Source organism: Halichoerus grypus, chromosome 3 (assembly GCF_964656455.1).
Source record: "Halichoerus grypus chromosome 3, mHalGry1.hap1.1, whole genome shotgun sequence".
In the NCBI taxonomy this organism is placed as follows: domain Eukaryota; kingdom Metazoa; phylum Chordata; class Mammalia; order Carnivora; family Phocidae; genus Halichoerus; species Halichoerus grypus.
In genome coordinates, this window is record NC_135714.1 from 56,880,581 (window position 1) to 56,907,334 (window position 26,754).

Below are 26,754 nucleotides of genomic sequence, written 5' to 3' on the forward strand. Positions count from 1 at the left end.
CTCAGGCATTTCACTAAATAGTTTATATTCTTTATTACTAATATGGCAATAGCTCTGCCAGGTGAATATTAATATTTCCATTTTACTGATACAGAAACAGATTCAGAAAACTTGCCTAAAAGCTAAAATTCACACATCTAATACATATCGAAACCAAAATTTAAGCAAAGTTTGAGCTCATGTTGTTTCCTTATACTGTTTTGTGCAATAGAAAGAATAAAGAGGTCATTGTTAGATGGGAATCAGCCTTGCTTGATGGATAATCTGTCTTTTTTACTCTGAGGAACACAGGGGACAGTGCATTTAGCTTCTCAGACCTTTCATTTTCATGATGTCATTTTGACCTGGAAATTTTAAATGCAAAACAACCAATTTCTTTCCTGAACTACATGTATATGATGTTGTGTTTTCAAATTCTCCTTAAGCAGATTGAAAACATACCCATAGCTATGAATGTGACTAATCACCCACTGCTTATTTAATCACCAGACCCTTACAATTTTTATTCCACTTTCAGTGTTTGCATTGACCTTGCCAACATTTAATTGACGCCAATCCACATGAATGCTTAAACTTGAATCACCTAATTGCTAGAGATTTCTCTTACTTAAAGGAAATCCAGAGCACATTTATTGACAACATTAAAGTTCTTACTAATTTCCTGCTTAGAGAATAGTATGAAAGAGCTGCTTCATCTAGGAGAATATTAACTTAGAAACTTTAAGATGAGAGAAGTATGATTTAGAAGTAATGAGAAATAAAACCAAAATTCACAGATTATATTTATGCTTGCTATTTTATTTCTATCTACTTAGACTTTTTATTAAGGATGTTGGTAGGATTTTATCCAGTATCTTCCGGAACCTCTATGAATAAACAGTTCTGGTTTTCTTCTTTAACTTGATATAAATTACAGTTGTATTTTTTTCTAAGCTTTATTTGATTTTTGTTTTCTTGTCTTATTCTTTTTTTGTCTTAAAATATAGCACTTCTATCATGTTTTATATATAGCAGAGGAAATTGCTGACTTCATGGAATCCAAAGTATAATAAGATATTTAATGTGATGATGGTGAAGATTGAGGGTCCATCCAGTTGAAAAAGAAATGCTGTGTATATTATTAGACTTGCTGAATGATTTCCAAATCCTCTTCTTCCCTTCTGTCATTATCACTGGTTTCAATAGGAAAACAATGTATGAAGACAATTTTTAAGGGAATTTTCTGACCTTAAGTCAAATAAGGGACACTTGGATTTGAGGTTACCGTGAACATAGCTTTACCTGAGGGTCTGGAGTTGGAAATTCACACAGGCCAGTGTTCAACTCCCCAGGCCCCTGTAGAAAACAGAGTGAAAGAATGATGGCTTTGCCTTTGATGTTAAAGCAAGGAGGGAGGGTGGTCATGGAAACAGATTTGCATGATCACTTGTGGTGGGGAAAGGGTGTGTATTTCCATGGGCCAAGCCTAAACTGTAGGTTGGAACTGAGAGGTACTTGCAAGTGGATTGGCAGGGCCAGGTATCAGTGCAATGCAGAAGCTTCCAGCGTATTGTGCATTGCTCAGATCTCCTCTTCTGGACCATGATACTTATTTCCCCCACTGCTTGGAGTATTGCTTGCTAACAACCAATAGCCGAGTTCCTCACTAGGAACTGCCATGGCCAAAAGGAGCAGCATTTCTTAAGGGTAATGCCTCCTGGCTGTCAGCAGTTTGCATTCAATAACTGGTCTGTGTTGGGGCATAAAAATCGAGCCTTCTTACATCAAATGAAAATATGTCCAAAGGGCATCCCAGTATCAAGATTTCCCTGTGAGACTGGCTGAAGCCTCATTGCAGCTGCATCACAATTCAGCTTCTTCTTTGTCCTATCCTGCTGCCGTCACATCCTTACACACAGTGTTCCTGAGATCACATCCCTTCTCCTCCTCTTCCCATCTCTGCAATCATCTGCAAATTTCCATCTCAGAATCTCCGGGAATCCAACCTATGGCAGATGCTGCTGAGAATGTTCCTAGGAGCAAAGTCTAAGAACTCTAAAATAGGATTTTGGAGCTGAACTACATGTTGGCTGGCCATGAGATGGAGTACTAATAGCCCTGGCATAGGGTGGTCATGTCATTGTTCAAACTGTCACAGGCCTTTGAGAGGTACCAGGGAAGTTGTAATTATAACAACTGATTCTCTTCTTAAGCCCTCACAGCCAGCTGAATACACCTTCCCTGTCCCTGAGAAGAAAGGTTTGTTCTCAAGATAAGAGTAAGTTTCTTGGTTTGGATACCAGCATGGGGGAGAATAGTTCGATTGTGCTTCACTTAAATCATGAGGATTAAATAAAAGTTTCTGTAAAGTAGAATGAGTTCAGTCTCCCTCACCATTATCATACAAAATTCTTCTGCTAGGCTGCTGCTTGGCTTCTAGAATGTTGGGTAACTTCCTTATGTCACCCAGACAGGAAAGTAGAATATTTCTTTCTGGAGAAACTATCTGTCCCAGGGAAAGGATCTATAAATACTGACATTTAACAAAACAGCCATCTTGTATCAGGTACACTATAGAGAATTCTACCAGTCCATATAGTCCATATATGACACAATTGCTTTTTTTAAAAAAAAAAAAAAGATTATTTATTTGAGAGAAAGTGAGGGAGAGAGAGAGAGAAGGAGCAGGGGGAGGGGCAGAGGGAGAGGGAGAAGCAGACTCCCCGCTGATCAGGAAGCCCAATGTGGGGCTCCATTCCAGGACTCTGGGATCATGACCTGAGCTGAAGACAGACGCTTAACTGACTGAGCCACCCAGGCGCCCCAGCACAATTTCTAAACCAGGCTTTGTAGAGTTTCATTCAAATATGAACAAACAGAAGTTAGCAGAAGAGTTCTAATTTAAGAATTCACCAAAATACAGCAATAACATAAAGTACCTTGGAGAAATCCATGATCGTACAGGAAGTAAAACAAACCATTTAATTAATATCCTTAGAGAATTAAGAGAAAGTAGTGCATCCATGACACAATAAGATGCTGAGGGGAAATTATATTCAACTAAGAATTATAAACACAGGCAAACTCCCAATAAAGTGTGAGAGTAGAATAAATTTTGTTTTCAAAAATATACATTCTTTTTTAGGAAAGCTACTGCTCTCCCAGAACAAGGTTATAGGGCAAAACAATTAAAGATGGGTACCTGGAAACCAAATCTCAAAAGAGGCTGAGAATGCCCAGGAAAATGGTAAAGAGCTATCCCAGGATAGTGTCTATGTTACAGATCTAGAGAGCGATTAGTCCTCATTAGAGCAGGACACAAGGCATTTTGCATACAAAAATAGGAAAATTCCCATAGGTATTTCTCAAAAATAGTAAGTGGATCAATGTGTTTGACCTTATTTAGAGGTGTTTTAGAGTTATGCCAGACAAAGTAAGGAGGAACAATAATAGATGCATAGAAAGCTAACAAAAATTAGAACAAGGCAGTTTATTAACCCAGGTAACAAACAAAAACCCCACAAGTAAAATTATAGTATACTCTGTGAGCCTCTAAGCATCAGTATTTACATACTCAAAGTATTGGTTTCGATATTTGATATGCCTACAGTATATTGAGAGTGAGGATGAGGGTAGTATAGGCATGTGAATGGTAAAAGAATAAAATTGTTCTTTGCAGGAGGTCAATAATGACTGAAATTTAAAAAAGCAAAATAGCTTGCACCTATTAAAAACATAGAGGTAACTACTAGAAGAAATACCTTCAATAGTTGCTTTTGGCTAAAGGTCTTGGAAAATGAAATGGAGCTTACATTATCTTTATAAACTGAGTAGTACTTTTTAAGTTTCTAAATTATGTGCAAATATTCTTTGATAAGAGAGTAAACCTATCTATTTGAAAGATGAAATTGTGCTTTAGAACTATTGCAAATAGTACTCCAGGCTGATTTGCCTTGGCTGTAATCAGATTATAGCAATGGAACTAAGCATTAAACACACTTAAAATATGATCCTCATTACAACAAAGACTGGTTTAGCTTTGATATCTATATGGCAGAGATCCCAAACCCAGCATGGTTCATAATATTATATCAAAACAAATTAAACATGTTTAAAGATGCAATTAATTTGTAAGCATATATAATCATGTTTGATTATAATACATGCATCATCCATCTGAATATATTAAATAATGTCAGCTAAGATGCAGTGTATAGACGTTATGTATAAGGCAATCATTAAATACTAACAAATCTAATGAAGTAATTGCAAGTGTTTTAATATGATGTATTTTGAACATAATCATTTTTACTTTTCATGAAATTAAGTTAGAATAACCATTTTTTTCCTGACAAAATAAGGAACTAAAATATATCTTGAAATTGGTATACTGGTAAACTTCATTAGACTTTTGACATTACACTTGTAGTGGAATTTAGATATTGTTTTGGTATAGTAATTTATGGATGCAGTTTAGGAAGGTTTTCAAGTATATGATTTTAAGTAACATTTAGTTCTAGTTAAAACACTGTGAATTCTAAAGTGTTTGGCATTATATATTCATTGCAGTTAACTGCTTTTCCCTAGGAGACCACATGCCCTGGTTTGCCTGAGACTTTCCCACTCACTGCCTTCCTGTTTTCCTATCCTAATTATTAATATCATCTCCTTTAACTGACAACATAGTGCTAGTTCAAATGGGAAATTATATTGTCACCTTACTTCTCTGGCACTTAGGGAATTATTCAAAAGGCCAAAAAGGAATTCAAATTCTAAAATACCAATTTCGATTTTTTTAGTATTACTTACTGTGATAAAGTATTGATGAGTATACACTTTTGTGTCCTTTTCCTTTCTCCATGTGGTAAGACACTTAAGTCAGAAAGTGTGACTCATACTCTGTAGGTGAACTAATGTGTACCTCCATAAAAGACTTCATGTTCTGGACAACCTTGACCTTATACCATGAATTTCTTAGTGCTGTTGTCACTCTATAGTGCATTTGCATTTGTTTATGGATATGTGTTTTTATTATAATGCAAGCTCTTTGCAAAGTCTAGTGTCTTCCACTGGAGACCAGTAATGTCTAAGTGCCTGAATATAGTTATTCCAAACTGAAGCCAGATTATTAAGACATTTTAACATCAGCTGGATGAATTATCTATTTAATGTGAAGTAAATGGTTTGAATAGTTTCTCACTAACCTGGTAATCCTGTTTATTTCTGTTCTCTATACATCTCGTCTAACGGAGCTATAACTATAGGTTCTTCAGGTCCTAGTTTAGGTAGGACGTCCTCTGGGAAGCATTTCCTAACTTCCCAAAACTTCTCTAGTACTGTCACATGATCTAGTGAATTCCTGTTTAGTAATCTGTATCCCCTGATAACCGATAAATGCTACCACGGTCCACGGCTCTCGTGCTGAGTGCTGGTTTATTGAGTGAATTGATTTATGTGGCCACATCAGAACGTATAGTGTAATTTTGAATTCTACAGAGAGAAGTCTTATCCATTTGGTAAATTCACTTTGAACTGCAGTACAGGTTTTGATGTGGAAGGCAGAACAAGAGAGCCTGGCAGGAACAGTGGTTCATCTGGTAGTTGATGCACCAGTGGAATGTTCAAAGTAGCTTGCCAGAGTGAGTCTCTAAACCAGCAGACATGTCCGTTCCACAGATATCACTGCTGCTTTATCCCTGTGCAAATCAGGGAGTATAGGAAGACTGGGTATATGTATCTCTGTAGCTTTCCTTGGTTTATAAATCTAATTTTCCTTTGTTTATAAATTCGAATTAAGACTCAAAATGAGATAAGAGAAATGCCTATCTCTTAAGTGCAAGGAATGATTAAGGCCTGCTCTCAAAGGAAGCTACCTGCTCAGAATGGCACAAAATCTCCTCTTCCTTTTGTCTCATGGTTTTCCTCACCATGCTTCTGTGCCTTTGTGCATTGTGATCCTTTCACTTAGACTGTCTTTACCCTCTTTAGCTACCTGTCATATTCCTATTCATCCTCCAAGACTCAGTTTAATTGTTTTGGAGTCTCCCTACAATCCCTATCAAGTTTGAGACTCTCTCTTCTGTTTTTCTCTTGCTCTTTTATTCATATACTTTTTAAAATTCACAATGTATTGTGAACTTGTATTTTAGTTTGTTGGCTTCTATAACTCTACTGTGAACTTATGTAAGGCAGGAGAATGTCTTTTTCTTCCTTTTTTCTCTCCATTTATATAAATAGCTCATAAAATGCCTCCTAATTTGTGAATAGATTCAAACCCACCAGTGGAAATAATTTAAAAATGTAGAAGTATTGGAAATTGAAGAGACACCTACTTGAATTCTATGACCTTGACATTAAAATCCTTGCCATGAGAAACTCTTCTTAAAGATTTGGATATCTAATCATTTTTATAATACAAAAGGTATTGGGGAGAATTGAGACTGAGAAAAATATATGTGTTCATTTGACAAATGAAAATTTAAATTAACATCAGGAATTTTTAAAATAGTGAAATTTTGAGGGGATTGGTAGTATAAATAGTGACTGTTGCATGCAATAAATATAAAAATTAAAAAAATGAATCTTGTCATATTTCAGCAAGACATTTCACTTCCTTTTATTGAAAAACTTGGAACTTTTATGTTGCATTTCAATTATACATTTAAGTACAACAGTAGAATATGGAATTGTGACCTGAGAATTGGCCTCTGAAATTTGTATTGCCTCCTTCAGGTGGTTGCTTTGAAATATCAAAAGATAGCTCTTGTATAGAAGAAATGCTTATCTGGTTCAAATATTATTCAGTAGTCACATACTGAGCAGAATTCACGGCAAAAAAAAAAAAAATTACAAAGATGAACATGACCATGTCTTTGCTTTCACTGAGCTCATGATCTAGTGAGAAAGAGAAATAAACCAGAAAGTTATAACTCAGTGATTTAGGTGCTTGATATAGGAGATGAGGTGACTATCGTGCTTTGGGGGACTATGTTGGTGGCTTATTTCCATTCTTCCTTTGACCCTGTGCATGATTGCAGAAGTTGTAACCTAATTTCTTCTTTCATTAGTACGCCCATAGCTTCAATTCAAACTCTCAGTTTACCATTTACTAGCTTTGTGATCTTGGGCAAGCTACTTAATCCTCTGAGTCTTAGGTTCCTCATTTATTAAATAGGAAAGTTTCTTTGTTAAATAAGAATGATCTCTGTCTTGCAATGTTGTTATAACTATTAATTGAAATACTTAAACTACTTAGCATGGTCTTAGCATATAGCAATTCTCAACTATATATATATATATATATATATTTTTTTTTTTTTTACCTTCTTCACTATTTTATCACTGGGATGGAAGAGAAAGCTTTAGGCTATTTGTATGCTTACACTACAGTTTGCACTGGAAAACATTCTATGATCCCTTTCTCCATCTCATTCTGTTCATGCCATGATGCCATGAGTGACTCCAGGGTAAGCATTGTGGTTTCCCTCATTTTGTAGTCACAGAGCCTAGTCCTGTGTTCAATTTAAGTGCTCAGTAATTTGTTCAGGGATTGGATAATTCCTGAATTCTATTTATTTATTTATTTATTTAATTTTTTATTGTTATGTTAATCCCCATACATTACATCATTAGTTTTAGATGTAGTGTTCCATGATTCATTGTTTGTGCATAACACCCGGTGCTCCATGCCAAACGTGCCCTCCTCAATACCCATCACCAGGCTAACCCATCCTCCCACCCCCCTCCCCTCTAGAACCCTCAATTTGCTTTTCAGAGTCCATCGTCTCTCATGGTTCATCTACCCCTCTGATTTCCCCCCCTTCATTCTTCCCCTCCTGCTTCTTTTTTTTTTTTTTTCCTTAACATATATTGCATTATTTGTTTCAGAGGTACAGATCTGAGATTCAACAGTCTTGCACAATTCACAGCACTCACCATAGCACATACCCTCCCCAATGTCTATCACCCAGCCACCCCATCTCTCCCACCCCCACCACTCCAGCAACCCTAAGTTTGTTTCCTGAGTTTAAGAATTCCTCATATCAGTGAGATCATATGATACATGTCTTTCTTTCTTTGACTTATTTCGCTCAGCATAACTGAGCAAAGCCGTGGATGATATCATAATCTAAGCAGTATAAGATCCATATAGTTTCAGTTTCTGATTCCTCCAATTGCAGTTTACTGACAATTATTACCGATAATTGCCATTGTGTCAGTCAGTATCAGCACATGGTGGCAAAATAGGCTCCGATTTGATTTAATCAATAGCGGGATTACTGAGAGGCTCTGATCCTAGAAGCTTTCAAGTGGTGCAGTGATACAGAGAAAACTCAATTTAATTACCAGAAACTAGGTCAAGGAGGAAAAAAAAAAAACATACTTCTGGAGGGCAAGTGCAATAAAAGAGACAATAATAATGGATATATGAGCAACATGGATAACACAGCATTTTTTTAGAAACTCTAAATCATTTTTGAACATTCTGAGTAAGGGCCAGTCTGCCCTGGTCAGTAGTGGATTTTAATTTTTTCTGTGTGAACCAAAGTTCATCCATTTGCTTGAGTGTGGCTTACAAATGTCTTTATAAGTGATTGGTATGGTTATTTAATAAATAGGATTTAAAATAGGGAAATGTTGCAGACATCCTTATTCATCAGAAATGGATTGGTAAAAGCCAACCAAAACTTCATCCTATTACCTTAAAAAAAAGCTAATGCTATACACTGAAAACCATTTTCTCTGAAAAAGAAACTTGAGACTTCTAAGTGTTGCTCTTTTATCAAGATAAATATTAACAGACTGAAAAAATATGCCTATCTTCTTTGCTTCAACAGAACATTTTACAGCCTCTTAATAAAAATGGTTATTTTTTTTTTTTGTGGTATATAGATAAAAGTTATTGAGTGTTTAGTCTATTCTAACTACCATGATAATTGTTATATATTTTATGTTAATATTTTCATGTTAAAGGAGATTAGCTATTTGGCCTTTTACAGGACTTCAAGAGGTTAAATAACTTTTTCTAGCTTGTCAGTTATAGATCCAGAGGACTTGAATCCAAATCTATTTGATATCATTATAGAGACTATGGGTGGGAAAGTCCATGCACCCCCAACCTGCAGTAAAAATTTTAGTTTTTTTTTTTAAAGATTGTATTTATTTGACAGAGAGAGAGCAAGAGCACAAGCACAACAGAGGGAGCCGCAGAGGGAAAGGGAGAAGCAGGATACCCTCAGAGCAGGGGGAGCCCAGTGTGGGGCTCGATCCCAGGATCCCGGGATCATGACCTGAACCAAAGGCAGTCGCCCAACCAACTGAGCCACCCAGGCACCTGTAAAAATTTTAGTCTTATAAGTAAACTCAAATTCTCTCTGATTCATACACCCACAAAATAATAACTAAAGGAACTTAATAGATGTTAAGACCTGTCTTACTGACTGATTTAACAGACTTTAAGTCCAGCTGGTTTTGCCAAAAGTTTAGATAGATATTTGGAAATCTTTTTTTTTTTTTTTTTAATTTTATTTATTTATTTGAGTGAGAGAGAGAGAGCAAGAGAGAGCAAGCACAAGCAGGGTGAGGGGCAGAGGAGGAAGCAGACTCCCTGCTGAGCAGGGATCCTGATGCAGGGCTCAATCCCAGGACTCTGGGATCATGACCTGAGCCAAAGGCAGAGGTTTAACTGACTGAGCCACCCAGGCACCCCAACATTTGGAAACAGGGGTGCAGAATTTACTGTTAATGGAGAAGTTGGATAAAACTAGGTAAGTGCAGAAGCGACAAATTTATATTTTTAAATTAAAAATATTTTAAAAGATATATCATTTTCTGTTAATGCATTGAGTTTCTGTATTTCAGAATAAGACTCTGCTTAGGAGGCTCATATATTAAAACTGTGGCAATCTCCAAAGTCATCCCTCAGAATGTGCATTTGGGTGAGTGAAAAGCCTACTTTTTATAGGTCAGTCAGTATTTGAAGACCAATCTATAAAATCCAAATTTTAATAAGCCTATAATGGGGCTAACACTCATTACACAGCAGCTGACAGATAACATTCAATTTCTATTCACATGCAAAACATCTTGATTTCTTCTCAAGTATTACTGTGAATTAATTACATTTTTATGCTTGATGTTTCTCCTGAGTTCATATCAATGACATTTCAATTATAAATGCCTTCCATGTACATGAAACAGAGCAAAATACTTTTTTAAAATATTCTTTATGTGTAATGGTGGATGAAATGTAATGGTGAATTTTTATTGTCTGCCTTGACCAGTGATTGCTTTTGAAGCTATCTCCCCTACACATACACCCCAGTGGTTCAAATTGATTAAAGTCAGGATGTGATGAAAGAAAAATGGAGAAGTATGCAGAAAAATTGAACACTTGATTTCACTGTCAATTTAATCTCCTTTTGTGTTTTAACTTTATTTTTAAAAAACAAACATGCATTTATTATAAAAATTTAGGAAAAACACATAAGCAAAAGTAAGAGTATATATATATCACTGATATCTCTGACACAGAAAAAATTACTGCTAACACAGTGATTTTTAACTTCCATTTTGCTTTTACTCGCATATGCGGGACACTTAAAAATATTCATAAATGTAGACAACAGTTAATATTAATTGGTGAGAAAATTACTTTTTCTTCCTCCCCTACTATTCTGGGGGGGGGGGAACAGAAGTGTACCCTTTTGAACTAATTAGTGCTGTTAACCAGATAATTTTGGTTCTCCTCACTTCTAAGCTTATGGGAGTATTTCACTTTATCTTTAGTCGGATGGGGTCATGTGTGAGAAAGTCTGAACAATTAGTTATGATTAGAAGTGATGCATGTCATTATGGAGTCAAATCATTTATTTGTATATGAGTGAGTTCCTTTCTCAACCTACTCAGTAAACCATAGCTTTCAAAATATGGCTGGGCCATTGGCTTGAGTAAGTAAGACCAACAGAGCCCCCTCCTGACCAGAAAAGGATCTATACCATGACCAAGAAATAAACCTGTTACTTTAAGCCATTAGGATTTTGAGGTTTGTTACCACAGCATAATTTAACATGTCATGACAAATATACAACCCAATTCTCATCTGTCACCAAAGGACTTCAATTTATCCTCAGGAAGGGAGGAAATCTGAGCCAAAGCTTATGGGAAATAATATACTTTTAGGTCAAAGCATGCAAATTTTATTAAAAATTATCTTTAAGGCAAATTTTTCAGTTGTAAGGAATATGTTATGTGAGTTAATAAAGTTTCAGTAAGGAATTTCAGTAAGGAATTTCTCCTTGTTTTATTACAAAAAACAGTGATAATATCTTTGTAGCAATGAAAATCTAGGAAACCAAGGGCTGTTCTCATGCAAATGATAAAATAGCAGTGTGTACATAAATATGTCCCTAAGAACAGGCAGAGTTGTATTGATAAAGAAAATTTAAAAAGCTGAAAAGTAAATAACATTAGTAAACCACTCATAAGACTCATGAAAAAGACCAGATACCAGTTACAAATATCTGGAAGGAAAAGGAAGACAACTGCAAAACCTATAGAGTTTAGATTAATACAAGAAGTTATTATAACAGTTTTTTTCCAATACATTTAAGTAGAAAATTCCCAAAATATGTATAAACCATCCATACAAATAAAGCTCACATAAGGACAAAATCTGAATTCTCTAGCAATTATTTTAAAAATCCAAAATTAAAAACTTTCCTAAGAATATGATTCAAAGGTCCTACTGAGAATTATACCAAACATTTAAGAAAGACCTAATAACCATACACAAAGCTTTCCTTCAAGAACCCAAGAACACTTGCAGGGTACACCCTTTCTATTCAATAATGCACTGATGATCTAACCAGCACAATAAATAAAAATAAAGGAATGATATACAAAAAGGAAGAAATAAAATTAGTATTCAAAGAAATGATTTTGTACATAAACTAATCTACACAATAACTTATTATATATGCATTCTTTAAGTTTAGCAAGATTATTTAGTACAAGGTCAACATGCAAAAAATTCATTGTATTTTGACATGCCAATGACAAATATTTAAGAAACACACTATTACAATATTTTTAAAAATATCAATTTCCTACTACTTGAGAGAAAGTTGACCTATGTAAATTGAAGAATATTTATGGGTTGGAACATTCAATCGTCTAAATATGTTAATCTGAAATTGAGCAATGGGTCTGCTGTGGTCCTATACACACACACACACACACACACACACACACACACACACACAATGGAATATTATGCAGCCATCAAAAAAAATGAAATCTTGCCATTTGCAATGATGTGGATGGAGCTAGAGGGTTTATGCTAAGTGAAATAAGTCAATCAGAGAAAGACAAGTATCATATGATTTCACTGATATGAGGAATTTGAGAAACAAGACAGAGGATCATAGGGGAAGGGAGGGAAAAAATGAAACAAGATGAAACCAGAGAGGGAGACAAACCATAAGAGACTCTTAATCTCAGGAAACAAACTGAGGGTTGCTGGAGTGGAGGGGGATGAGAGGGATAGGTGGCTGGGTGATGGACATTGGGGAGGGTATGTGCTATGGTGAGCGCTGTGAATTGTATAAGACTGATGAATCACAGACCTGTACCTCTGAAACAAATAATACATTATATGTTTAAAAAAAATTAAAAATGCTAATAGTAGATTCAGCAGAATTGGGAAAGCAACTGAACAAAAAGATTTGGGTAGAATTAAAGTGTGTGGAGTCAGTGATTTCAAGGGACATGGGCAAGTTACCAGGACCTTATAAAAACAGGCAAAATAAGAAGACTCTGCAGATTGTCTGCATTCTTACAAGGGTGGAACTAACCAACACAGTTGGAGTTTGATCTAAAAGAGTTAGAAGGTCCAACTCTGTGACTTTAACCATAGAATTCATTTTCATAATAAATATAGAATGTGAAAATGAAAGTCATTTGAGGCAAGTACAGATGTCTAGTGATATCTCTCTTGGATGAAGTTCTGGAGAGGTTCATGGGAAGGGTTTATGTAACAAAGAATGAGGTAATTAAAAGATTTTTAGTTAAGAATAAAAGGATTAAATCGAGGCTAGGCTCTTAAGAACTTACAGATTTCGGGGCATCTGGGTGGCTCAGTCCTTAAGCGTCTGCCTTCGGCTCAGGTCATGATCCCAGGGTCCTGGGATCGAGCCCCGCATCGGGCTCCCTGCTCAGCGGGAAGCCTGCTTCTCCCTCTCCCACTCCCCCTGCTTGTGTTCCCTCTCTCGCTGTCTCTCTCTCTGTCAAATAAATAAAATCTTAAAAAAAAAAAAAAGAACTTATTGATTACCATATTGCAGACCTGTTTTATCATTTGTGAAATTTGGACCTAGATAATCTAGAAAAGAGATTAAATATTTACTTATCCACTTTGCCTTCTCTGTGCTGATCGATTGTTTCATGGAAGGAAATACTTTGTGTGTGAGAGCGTGCGTGAGCCTGTGCAAGCGCACATGGAAGGGGAGGGGCAAAGGGAGAGGGAGAGAATTTTTAGCAGGCTCTACCCCCAGCACAGAGCCCAACATGGGGCTCTACCTCACCACCCTGAGATCATGGCCTGAGCTGAAATCAAGAGTTGGGCACTTAAAGGACTGAGCCACCCAGGCACCCCTCATGGAAGGAAATCTTAAAGAGTAGATTTTAAATAAAACCTAACATTTATCATATTAAAAAAGTAGTTGTCTAAAGTAATACAACTTACTTTTTTTCTTTTATGGATCATGTTTTTGGTGTTGAATCCAAGAAATCTTTGGCAAACCAAAGTCACAAAAATTTTCTCCTATGTTAAAACATTTTTAAAGTTTTAATTTTTACATTTAGGTCTATGATCCATTTTGAGTTACTTTTTATATTTGGTGCTAGGTATCAAAGTGAATTTTTTGCATATGGATATCTAATTTTTAAACACAATTTGTTAAAAAGAGCATTATTTCTCCACAGAATTTTATTTGTACTTTGGTAAAAAAAATTAGTTGAACTTATATTTGTCAGTTTATTTTCTCTGTTTCATTGATCAACTTATCTGTGTTATATCAATACCACATTGTCTCAATTACTGTAGATTTATTATATCTTGAAATTGGATAGTATTAGTCCTTCAACTTTGTTCTTAAAGTTATTTTGGTCATATTAGGTCTTTTGTATTTCCAAATGAATTTTAGAATCACTTTGTGATTCTAAAAGTGCTTGCTGGGTTTTTTTGGGGTTTTTTGTTTGTTTGTTTTAGGATTGAGTTGATTATATAGATAAATTTAGGGACAGTTGACATCTTCACAATATTAATTCATGAATGTAGTACATCTCTCCATTTAAGTATTTTATCATTTCTTTTTAACAATGTTTCGTGGGTTTGGGTGTGCATATATTGTACATCTTATCAGATCTATTCCTAAGTATTTCACATTTCTCAATGTTATTATGCATGATGTTTCTCAAATTTCAATTTCTAGTTATTTGTTGGTAGTGATAGAAATAAAATGGATTTTTGTATAGAATTGCTGTTTACACCTTATAAACATGCTAATTAGCTTTAGTAGCTTATTTGTAGATTCCATTGGATTTTCTATATATCCAGTCATGTTGTCAGTAAATAGTTTCTTTCCAATATGAGTATCTTTTTTCCTTTGTCTTGCCTAATTGCACTGACCATATCTTCTAGTACAGTGTTGAATAGAACTTGCCTTGTTCTGATATTAGGGGGGCAACTTTCAATCTGTAACATTAACTGTTAACATTAAGTGATGAGAGTATTTCATTTGAGAAACTTGTGTTCCTAGTTTGCTGAGAATTTTTTTAAAAAATTTGGGATAGGTAGTGGATTTTATCAAATGCCTTTTCTGTTAAGATGATTATATGGCTTTTCTTTCAAAATTTGTTTCTATGGCAAACTACATTGATTTTCAATGTTAAACCATTCCTTAGATAAACCCCATTTGGTCATTTGGATGAAATGCTCTTTTTGTACATTGATGAGTTTGATACACTAAATATTATTAAATTTTTGTATTTATGGTCATGATTGATATTACTCTATAGTTGTCTTTGCGTGTAATTACTTTGTCTAATTTTGGTATTAGCATTATAAAAGCTGACCTCACGAATGCGTTGGGAAGTATGACCTCCTCTTTATTTTTGGAATGAGTTTTTGCAGATTTGGTTTTATTTCCTTCTTGAACATTTGGTAGAAATCACCAGTGAAGTCATCTGAAGTTTTCTCTGTGGGGATGTTTCTAAGTACAAATTTAATTTTGTAGTTATATAGGATTATTTAGGTTATCTGTATCTTCTTGTTTAAGCTCTGGTAGTTTGTCTTCCAAGGAATTTTCCTGTTTTATCTAAGCTGTCAGATTTACTGTCATTAAGTTTTCATAATAATTATATGTTTAACATCTGTAGAATGTATAATGATGTCACCTCTTAGTCTTGATATTGTGATTTTTGCCTTTTTTCTCCTTATCTTTGTGGCTAGAAGTTTATGAATTTATTGATCTTTACAAGCCAGCATTTGATTTCAGTGATTTTTCTCTATTTTCTCCTGTCTTTTAATTTTTATCAATTACTGCTCTTTTATTTTCTTTCTTCTGCTTACTTTGGGTTTAATTTGTTTCCCCTTTCCATTTTTTTAAATAGAAGCTTTTACCATTTTAGATCTTCTTTTCTAATAATATAAGCATTTAATGCAATAGTTTTACCTCTGATCATTGCTTTTAGAGCATCTGACAACTTCCGTTAGACTTTAAAAAAAATTAGGTCTCTCCAAAATATATTTTATTTTCTCCTATGATTTCTTTTTTGACTCGTGGATTATTTAGAATTATGTCATTTAATTTCTAAATATTGGAGAAATGTTCTAAATGCCTTTCTTACTGATTTCTAGTTTAATTCTGCTGTATCTAAGAACATTACTTTTAGTTTGAAATTTATTGAGAATTCTTTTATGGCTTAGAATATGTTGTGTCAGGGTACCTGGGTGGAACAGCTGGTTAAGTGGTCCAGCTTGATTTCAGCTTAGGTCATGATCTCGGGGCTGTGAGGTTGAGCCCTGTGTTGGGCTCTGGGCTCTGCACTAGGCATGGAGCCTGCTTAAGATTCTTGTTCTCCCTCTGCCTGCTGGCCTCTCTCTCTCTCTCAGAAGAATGTGTTGTATTTTAGTAAATGTTTTGTGTATTGTTGAAAATATGTGTTTTGCTGGATCAAGTATTCTATAATTAGTAATCAGATCAAGCTTTTTGATAGTATTATTCATGAAAATAAGATTTCTATTGTCTTCCTTATGTTTGTATCCCTGTACCTAGTATGCCTACCACCCCTTGGCTGCTTTTGAGATTTTCAAATTTTCACTGTTGTTCAGTAATTTAGGAAGTACTTCAATGTGATTTTCTCTGTGTTTATTCTGCTTATGGTTTGCTGACCACTTTGACCAGGGGGTTTATCCTTTTCATAAAGTTTGAAACAATTTTTGGAAATTATTTTTTCAAATATTTGTCTTGTCCCCTAACCTCTCCTCCTGGATTCCATTTGTACTATATTGTCAAACATCACTGAGTACTGTTCATTTTCTCTTTTTCCTAGTTGTGCTGCATTTTGGATGGTTTCTGTCACTATACATTCAAGTTGAATGATAGTTTTCCTGGTGTTATTAATTCCACACAATATATTTTTTTATTTCAGATTTTTTTTCATTCCTTGAAATTCTATTTGTGCCCTTTAAAAAATATTTTTCCTATGTCTTTCTTTATCATGTTGATATTTCCTCCACCTTCCTAAATATTTGGAGTATATTTTTCAAAGAATTGTCAGTGTACTTTTCTTATTTTTCTTTGCTCTTTTTTTTTTGTTTATAATAAATGATAAATATCAATTCAAAGATTAGGACAGAGCTAAGGGTCAAGTGTCCTACCAATCTCATCCTTCTCTTCTGACTTCTGACTCCTTTTTGATGTTGTTTTTTGTTTATTTCTTAAATTGTGGTAAAAAGCATAGCATGAAATATAATCCCTTAACAAATTTTAAGTATACAGTACACTTACCTGTATTATTACTTATGAGCACAATTATGTGCAGCAGAATTTTTTCATATAGCACAACTGAAATTTTATTTATGTTGAAGAGCAACTCCCCATTTCTCCCTCTCCCAGACTCTGGCAACCAACATTCTACTTTTGGGCTTCTACGAGTTTGACTACTTTAGCTATCTCATATAAGTGGAATCATGTAGTATTTGTTTTTCTGGGACTGGTTTATTTTACTTAGTATAATGTTCAAACATTTAATCCACGTTGTTGCATATGATATGATTTTCTTCCTTTATAAGGCTGAAGGATATTCCATTGTATGTATACACCACATTTTCTTTATCCATTCATCTGTCAATGGACATTTAAATTGCTTTGCACATCTTGACTATTGTTAATAATGCTGTAGTGAACACAAGAGTATAGATACCACCTTGGCATCCTGATTTAAATTATTTTGTACAAATACCCAGAGGTACGATTTCTGGCTCATGCAATAGTTCTATTTTTAATTTTTGAGGAAATTCCATACTATTTTCCATAGCAACCACAACTTTTTCATTCCCACCAACAGTGCACCACGGTCCCAATTTTTCCAAATTATTGCCAACATTTGTTATGTATTTAATGTTTTTGATACCGTCTATTCTAATTGGTAACTGAGGGGATATCTCATTGTAGTTTTGATTTGCATTTCTCTGATGATTAGTGATATCAAGCATCATTTTAGATACCTATTGGCTATTTGTATGTTTTCTTTGTATGCCTATTCAAGTCCTTTGCCTATTTTTAAATCAGGATGTTAGTTTTTTGCTTTGTTTTTTTCCTACTGTTGAGTTGTAGAAGTTTCTTAAGTATTTTGGATACCACCTTACTAGATAATGGTTTACAATTATTTTCTCCCATTATGTAGGTTGCCTTTTCACTCTTTTGATTGTTTCCTTTGCTGTGCATTTTTTTGAGACAAAATAATTATGGAATTTACCTCACAGATTCCTATGGAAAGCATCATTACCTGTTGTATATATTTTTAAAGGTTTTATTTATTAGAGAGAGAGAGAGAGAGCACAAGCAGGGGTAGCAGCAGAGGGAGAGGGAGAAGCAGACTTCCTGCTGAGCAGGGAACCTAATGCGGGGCTCAATCCCAGGACCTTTGGATCATGACCCAACCCAAAGGCAGACACTTGACCAACTGAACCACCCAGGCGCCCCTCCTGTTGTGTATTCTTATTTTTAAGACACATAGAACACAAGTGTGACAATAATAATACAAAAACTGTAAGGATCATCATTGTTCTTTGGTCACCAACAGTAACCAAACCAGTACTCAAAGTGTGGTCTGTGGTGCCAGTTTGTAGATTATTAGTTCCCAGCCCATGGCAAGGGAAGTATAGAAATTGAACATAAGCATTTACAAACTTTTATGGAAATTTGACTTGGCTGTGAAATATAAGTATCTGATTGTTTTTTCTAGAAATTTGTATTTATTGTATTTTACAAAAGTATTGATCTTAAAAGATTAAAAATTAAACTGGTCCTTCATTAAAAATAGTTTAAGAATTACTTATCTCTATCAGTTAATGTGGAGCTAATAATCTTACTTTGAAATCAATTACTAATATTTTCAGAGTATTTTTGAAAAAAATTATATTGCTCTAGATTGAAATTAATTACTAATATTTGCATTATTTTCAGAGTATTTTTGAAAAAATTATATTGCTCTAGAATTACATGATATTCTTAAACTATTCTCGAAGCCCTTTATCAAAGCGATGCCCCTTTCATCTACATAGATACTTCGATACTAGACGTTCTGGTGATATAGCCAACATAGCCAACATTTATTTAAATATTCATGTGATTATAATATTGAAGACTCAAAGGACCATGATTAAATAAGGAAACTAAAAGGAATCTATTATCATGAAGTTTCTTTTTTTCTCTGAATTGTTTGGGCAAAACTCTTGAATAACAATTATATTGCCTCAACTTTAGGCCACAGTTTTCTATTTTTGAATTTCTGATATAAAGATGTAACCTTTGATATCAAAAGGAGTCTCCAGACACTTGGCAAAGGAGTTCATTTGGCATAGTTGTCATTGCATAATATGAACAATTGTAATCTTAGTTATTTGCATTAAATTTTTGTCATATATTTAAATGTGAACCTCTAATTTTTGCTTGAAATGTCTTTACAAATTATTCTCTGATGCAAAGAAATGAAAATATTGTGTATAAAAAGATTGCTTTTCACAGAAAGTGCAATTAAAGACAGTGAAATTTGTCAAATCTATTGGAAAAAAGTCCCAGAATTTTCTATATCATTCAGTATACCTTGGAATTATGCTATCAGCTTGAATAGTACTAAAACAGGAGCATAGATTACAAAAATGTTATTTCAGAAGTTATTCAGAGTTATAATATTCAGAAATTATACTGTAAGTAGCCAGTCCACAACTGGTTGTTAGTGGTTTGCAAAATTATAAGAAGCTTGCACTAGAACATAAATCATCACCCTGCTTAGTTCAAGAAAGTCTTGCTATGACAAACCAACATGCTTAGGGATATAGATGATTTACATTCTGACACAAACTTATTATTTCATTACAAATCAATTAAATTTTAAACAGAACAGATTTAGATTCTTGTATTTGCTAAGACTGTTTTCAGCTCTAACAGACTGATTAATTTTGGTTTCATTGAATAGGCTTTTTTGTTTTTTTAATCTGCTTCCGCAAATAACAAGAAATCCAGAGGTTAGCATTTGCTTGCTGACATTGGTAAAACTACTCAACAGATCCAAACTCCTTTCCTTCTCTGCCCTCTGCCATCCTTTGCATGCTGATCTTTTGTCCTCATATTGTCATCTATGGTAAAAGGATGTTTACAATCAAGTCAGTAAAATGCAGAACCAGCTGCATCTGAGCTTTTTATAAGGAAAGTAAAAGTTTTCCCAGAAGCGTTCTATAGCTACTCTTTTAGCTTTCACTGGACAGAACCTTGACACTTAGCATAACTAGCTGCAGGAGTAGATATGAGAAGTTTAATGTATGGCAGAAGTAAAAGTGTTTTCAGGATTGGTAGCATATAAAAGATAAGCCGGGTTATAGTGAGTTAGCATATGACTCCAAATTCTCAGTAGCTTGACATAAGTTTATTTGTTGCTTACATAAAATATGTGAGTCTGCGTGATTACTAGTGTAGCTCTCTTCTATGTGGTGACTTCACTCTCCAGGCTGCTCTGATTTTATGGTTGATGGAGAGAGGGTAACCCTCTAGTGTGCTGATGGTTTCCTGCTCTTTTAGCTGCTTATCAAAATCAGTGTGTTCACACCCAAAACTGTTTATGCTGCTTATATTTTTATGCGTCTGGTAATTTACTTAAAATCCCTTGTAATCTGATACTATATAAAAAGGGTGATTTTATTGAAACTCAGTTGAATGCTTTGGGAAGTGATAAGGTGGAGTCACTAAAATTTGGTATAAGAAACCAAGGAAATCTAAAAGGATTCTGAACTCATGTTGTTTTGTAGGTGTCCAATTTCTTGCTCCACTTAAAAAAAAAAATGAAATTGGAAATTATAGACAACATATTATGAGGATCAACTATTCAAGAAAGACAGATCAGCATGGATCTCCAATCAGAGAAATTAGGTGTAAGGAAACTGCTGTGGGCTTATATCTAAAGACAAGAGGATCTCTATTGTATCTGTCAAATATTCATCACAATTTATGGTTTTGACCTTTTTCATTGAATAGTCTGTTTTCAATCTTTGTACTGTTTTGGGTTTTTTAAAAAAGATTTTATTTTATTTCATTTTATTATTTATTTATTTATTTATTTGAGAGAGAGAGAGCGCGCACACACACAGAACGAGAGGGAGAAGCAGATCCTCGCTGAGCCAGGAGCCGGATGCGGGCTCGATCCCAGGACCCTGGGATATTGACCTGAACTGAAGGCAGATGCTTAACTGACTGGGGAGTCACAGAGACGCCCCCTTTGTACTGATTTTGAATGGTTTAATAATGGAATGGAATAGAAACAGCTTTTACCTGCTATTGTTAACTGAATCCCTTGCTGCCTTTTAAAGGAACTTTAAAAAACAAAAGTCAAACTGACTCTGAACCTGATTTGCTTTTCTCTAAGACATAGAAAGTCAGAATGAGAATTGAGGCTGAAATCAATTATTGCAAAAACTAAAGAAAATTACAATAAATCATAGCTACCATTTTCTAGTATCATTATTTTTTCCCTCTTTATCACTTACATTCACTATATTCAATATGTTATCTGAATATCCAAGACTTGATGTTTGGATACCATAGTCTTGAATTCTGGTCTCTTGGCTATTCTAGGACATTTTCAGAATCATATTGAACTCCATGTACCTTCCTCTTAATGCCTAGCTCAAGAAAGTTTGCCATAGGGAATACATAATCAAAAACTTTGAGATAGATATTAACTTTGAACACTGTAAACCCCTTATTTATTGCCTAGAATATCTCTTTAGGTCAAAGCCATTTGGTTGCTTTCTTCTGCCTGTTTTGTTCACAAAGACATACTATATTTCTTTGATTCCTGCCCTCTGCTACAAGTTAATATTTCTTTGACTATCTTTCTCAGCTTCTGGGTGAGATTACTATCTTCAGATATCTCTCACACTAACATTCATTTTTGTCCTATCAAAATGTAGTTTGTCAACTTTTTTTCAAATGCTCTTGTTTTCCTATGACCAGAACTCTATTTCTTCATTCATTCTTTCCTATAGTTTTCCATTAGAGATCCAGGAATGCTTAAGATTGGCTTTGAGATAAATGTTTGTGGTTCATATCATGTATGTTTCTTTGCAGCTAGTAAACACTCTTACATCAACATTTCATTTATTCTTCACATGGTGCATTATTATCACCATATTTTTTTAATGGAAACTGAAGGCCAGAAAGTAACAGTTATATACTCAAGGATATGAAGAGTAAGCAGAAGAATTGGGACTAAAAGCTATTCTCCTGCTTTCTCCACATTGTTACACCTGAACACCAGACTAACATGTATATAACAAGTCTCCAAAGCTCCAAAGATTTTGGGGTGGGTCATGCAAAAGGAATAAAAGCAAGACTCATCCCAGTGTTGCAGTTTGGATCCTCCATGACGAACCCCTTGGCTCACTATATTTTGCATACTTCACTCTTTTCCCTGTGACCACTTCATTCCTATTAAAAGACTCTTTTCTTGGTTAATCACTAATTTCTCTTGCATCTTTTCTATCTCTCTGTTTCCTATGTTCTTTTATTTCCTTCTCTGGCCATTTTCTAGCAATGGATAGAGAAATTTCAGATTAGGTTTTATATATGAAGCAGACAACTTGTAGAATTATGGCAGAATCTGCCAGACATACTTTTGGAAGTGAAGCTTACCCAGACAGGTCATATTAACTTACTATTTAGATCAGACAACTGTTTATTGGAATATAAAAATTCACATAATGAAGAGTGGTCTGGCCATAGTTGTCAGTAAGTTTCACATTTTCAATATTTGGTTATTAGTTGATGAAGTGAATTCCTCTTAGATCCTCTTCATGAAAACCATTGTCATGAGATTTCCTGATTAAAGATCCTCGGGTTGTTTTTTTTTAAGATTTTATTTATTTGACAGAGAGAGAGAGAATGAGCTGGGGAAGGGGCAGAGGGAGAGAGAGAAGCACATTCCCTGTTGAGTGGGGAGCCCGACATGGGGCTAGATCCCAGGACCCTGAGATCAAGACCTGAGCCGAAGGCAGATGCTTAACCAACAGCCACCCAGGTGCCCCTCATTTTTTTGTTTGTTTGTTTGCTTGTTTATTTGTTTTAAGATTTCTAGATTGAGTTTTTCAGGATTCACTTCTCATTCTATGACTCCTGAAGGTGTGATCAGTTTAGAGGTCCCATTTACTTAAGACACCCTGTCATTGTTAAGAATAATGCTATTGGAATGAGATCAACAGTCAGTGGTGGGGAATAGAAAGTAGCTCTCAGCAACTCCTTGTTAATGTTCTGTTCAAATGTGTTTTTGGTCTTTTTAAAATCTAGTCTATGGCAATCCTTCTCTTCCAGTGGTTCAGGCCAATTGGACCCTACTCTTTCCCCCATAAATCTAATCCCTCAACAAATTTTGTAGACTCAGTCTCCAAAATGTCCAGAATCTGCCCATTTATTGCCATTTCCACTGCTACCATCTTGGTTCTAACCTCCATCCTATCTTCTATGTATCACTGCAACAGCCTCTTAGGTGGAGGCTTCCCCTTTAGATTATTCCTGGTACAGCAGCCAGAGTGTAAAATGTGAGTCAAAACATGTTCTACTCAAAACATTTTAATGGCTTATAAGGGTCTACAGACTCTGGCCTCCACTCTGAGTTTATCTTCTATCATTCTCCCCTTGCTCAATCCATTCAAGCCATATTGGCCTACCTGTTCCCTCTTTAAGATATTATATATACTGGAGTACTTTTTCCATCCATATCCATCTAGCTGGCTCCCTCATCTTCTGCATTTCTTTACTCATACTTAGTCATCTCAGTGAGACTTTGTTTGACTGTTCAATTCAGAATTAAAACTCCTTCTCCTACACTCCCTTTCTTTGCTTTGACTTTCCAGATAGCCCTTATCACCACTAACATATTTTTTCTGTGTGTCTACTTACTGGTTTATTGTCTGTTTCCCTTACTAAAATATAAGCCATGAGAGCAAGGATTTTTGTCAGTTTCATTCACTCTCATTCCCCCCAGAACTTAAAACAGTTCTTATAAAATAATGGGCACTCAAAACAAACTAAAAAAGACAAAAACATTGGACATAGTCAATGAACATAAGAATATAATAAAGATGCACTTATTTTTGTGGTACTCTGGGATATTTTAAGTAAATGGAAAAATATTAAAAGCAAACTTATGTAGGAATGATATGCCTTCTTTATCTTTCCTTCTTTCTACCCACCCACATGAGGCCCATGGTATAATTCAATTATATTCAATAGCGGGGACTACAGATACAAACCAGCCTCTGGGTAGCACATAGACCTATACTCCTTTGACACACTGAGTCACCAGGCCACACACACTGATGGTAATTCAGCTTGGTAGAATATTGACTGTTTTTTTAAATGTGCCTTGCCCTGAATGTGACTTTAAAGAGGAGACTGACTGTCTCTTTTTGGGCTGTGACTTACTAGACCTTTTATGAATGTCAGGTCCTCTGGTAAATTAATCAAGTTCTTAACCTTTGATCTGATGAATCTATTGATACTATGGCCTTTGTATATATTTTATGCCTTATTAAACTTTGGATATATAATCTTTGCCACCACTTTCATTAAATATTAAAAATACACATATTCACAATATGATTTCCCATAGTTTTGCCTTGCATAGTTTTCCTGCTGTTTGTATAGATCTTGTTTCCATTAAATTATACATTTCAAGTGTTTAGTAATAAATACTATAACTGTAAGTATAGCTTGGAGTTATTTTTATCTTCTCTACAAAATGTAGCTGGAAATGAAGATTCATTTTTTTTCTCAAAGGTTATCTGATGATAGCCAGTTCTTTTTTGTTTGTTTTTATCTTATTTAAATTAAATTAATTAACATATAGTGTATCACTAGTTTTAGATGTAGAATTCACTTATTCATCAATTGCATATAACACCCAGTGCTCATTACATCACTTATTCATGTTAGTTGTATCTTTTAAACCACTAGATGGGGCACTGGGTGGCTCAGTAGGTTGAACGTGTGACTCTTGATTTTAGCTCAGGTCATGATCTCAGGGTCGTGGGATCAAGCCCAAAGCCCAGCACTGGGCTCCACGCTGAGCATGAAGCCTGCTGGGATTCTCTCCCTCTCCCTCTGCCCCTCCCCACCGCTGGTCCCCTACCCAGCTTGAGTTCTCTCTTTAAAAAAAAAAAAAAAGCCACTAAAAGCTTATTTACATTTATAGTTTTATTCTTTTGACCTTATAGTACCATAATTTGCTTGCAAATTTCTATTGTTTTGAATACCATATAATTAATTTTTGTCCTAAACTTTTCTGGAACTCAGTCTGATGGGAAAAGTGTTCTGAATTTCTCTATAATTGTTATTACTATTGATTTATCTCTTAGTTCTATGTATGTACTCTCTAAGCTTTTTATTTTAGAAGAGTTTTTTTTTAAAGGTTTTTATTTGTCAGAGAGAGGGAGAGAGCGAGCAAGCACAAGCAGGGGGGAGCAGCAGGCAGAGGGAAAGAGCAAGGAGCCCAATGCGGAACTTCATTCCAGGACCTTGGGATCATGACCTGAGCAGAAGGCAGATGCTTAACCGACTGAGCCACCCAGCATCCTGAAGAGTTTTTGATTTACAAAAAATTATAAAAAGAGTACAGAGTTCCCATATTTCCTTAGTTTTTATCCAAGATCCCTTTTTTATTCAGGTATCCCATCCAGGGTAACTTACATTGAGTTGTCATTAAATTCTTCTTGGCTGTGACAATTCTTAAACTTTTCTAGTTTTTTATAGTATTGACACTTATGAGGAATAATAGTCCAGTATTTTGTAGAATGTCCCTCAGTTGGGATTCATCTGATAGTTTCTCATGATTACACTGAGGTTATGAATTTGGGTTGGAACATAACAAATAAAAAGTCATTTTCATCACATCATATCCAGGGTATATGTAATTAACATGATTTATCACTGTTAATGTTAACTTTAATCACTTGGTAGAGGTAGTATTTTAAAGGTTTGTCCACTATAAAGTTAATGTCCCCTCAAATCCTTTTCATACTGTGTTCTTTGGAAGGAAATCCATGTACACAGCCCACACTTACAGAGTAGGGACTTATGAGCCATCTCCTGAAGGATGATGAGTGTACACAAATTATTTAGGCTTCTGCATTAGAGATTTGCCTCTTCTTCCCTATGCATTTATTTATGCAGTCATTTATGTCAGCAGGGGCTCATGGACACTTATTTTACATCTTGTGTAATAATCCAATGCTATTTTATTTTGTTCCTCAGATTTCTCAGCTTTAGCTTTTAGGAGCTCTTTCACTTGGCTTCTGTATCCTATTGACAATACACCCTTCGGTGTGTATGGGTGGGTGTTAGGACTTCCTTACTTTCTGACACTACAAGATAGATGCTCTAGACTCCTATATTTCCCACCTCAGTAAGTAGAATCAGCCATTTCTACAAGAATGCTGCTTTTTTTTTAAATTGGAGAATGGTTTTTAGAATTGAAGATCTGATAGTCACTAAGTCTGGGTGCTTCTGAGCTCTCTCAACAAACAGAGGAAGTATATATGTGACACTGTATATGCACAGATCTATAAATATTTCTCTGTATAATAATCTGTATCTGTATTAAGCTAAACATGGGTTCACACAGATGTCTCCAACCTTAATAGTATATTAATTTTCACTGCTCTATACCCCAGGACTTCACAAAGCCTCTGTATATGATGTACAACAGACACTTACTGGATAATTGCATGAACAAAAATATTCTTTTTATCATCTTCCCACTTCTGGGCTCCTTTGTTGACTTTTCTTACACCCTAAATTTAAGTGTTCTTTAAAAATACTTTCTGTGTAAAAGAAACTGACGTATGATGCTTATTTGTGTGGATGTACCTGTGTCATCTGAGGATATGCATACCTGCCTCTCATAAAACCACCTGCTGCAAACTCTTTCATTCTTAATGTA

The 26,754-nt window shown here is 35.0% G+C and overlaps 1 long non-coding RNA gene across 1 annotated transcript; it reads right to left on the reverse strand.

Moving 5' to 3' along the window:
• Positions 1-793: 793 nt before the first annotated feature.
• LOC118546174 (uncharacterized) lies at positions 794-13,243 on the reverse strand. Its single transcript, XR_004922476.2, has 3 exons — positions 13,093-13,243; positions 1,282-1,335; positions 794-1,172 (listed from the first exon to the last, which is right to left on the reverse strand). It is a non-coding gene; the product is annotated as an uncharacterized LOC118546174 (long non-coding RNA).
• Positions 13,244-26,754: the final 13,511 nt, after the last annotated feature.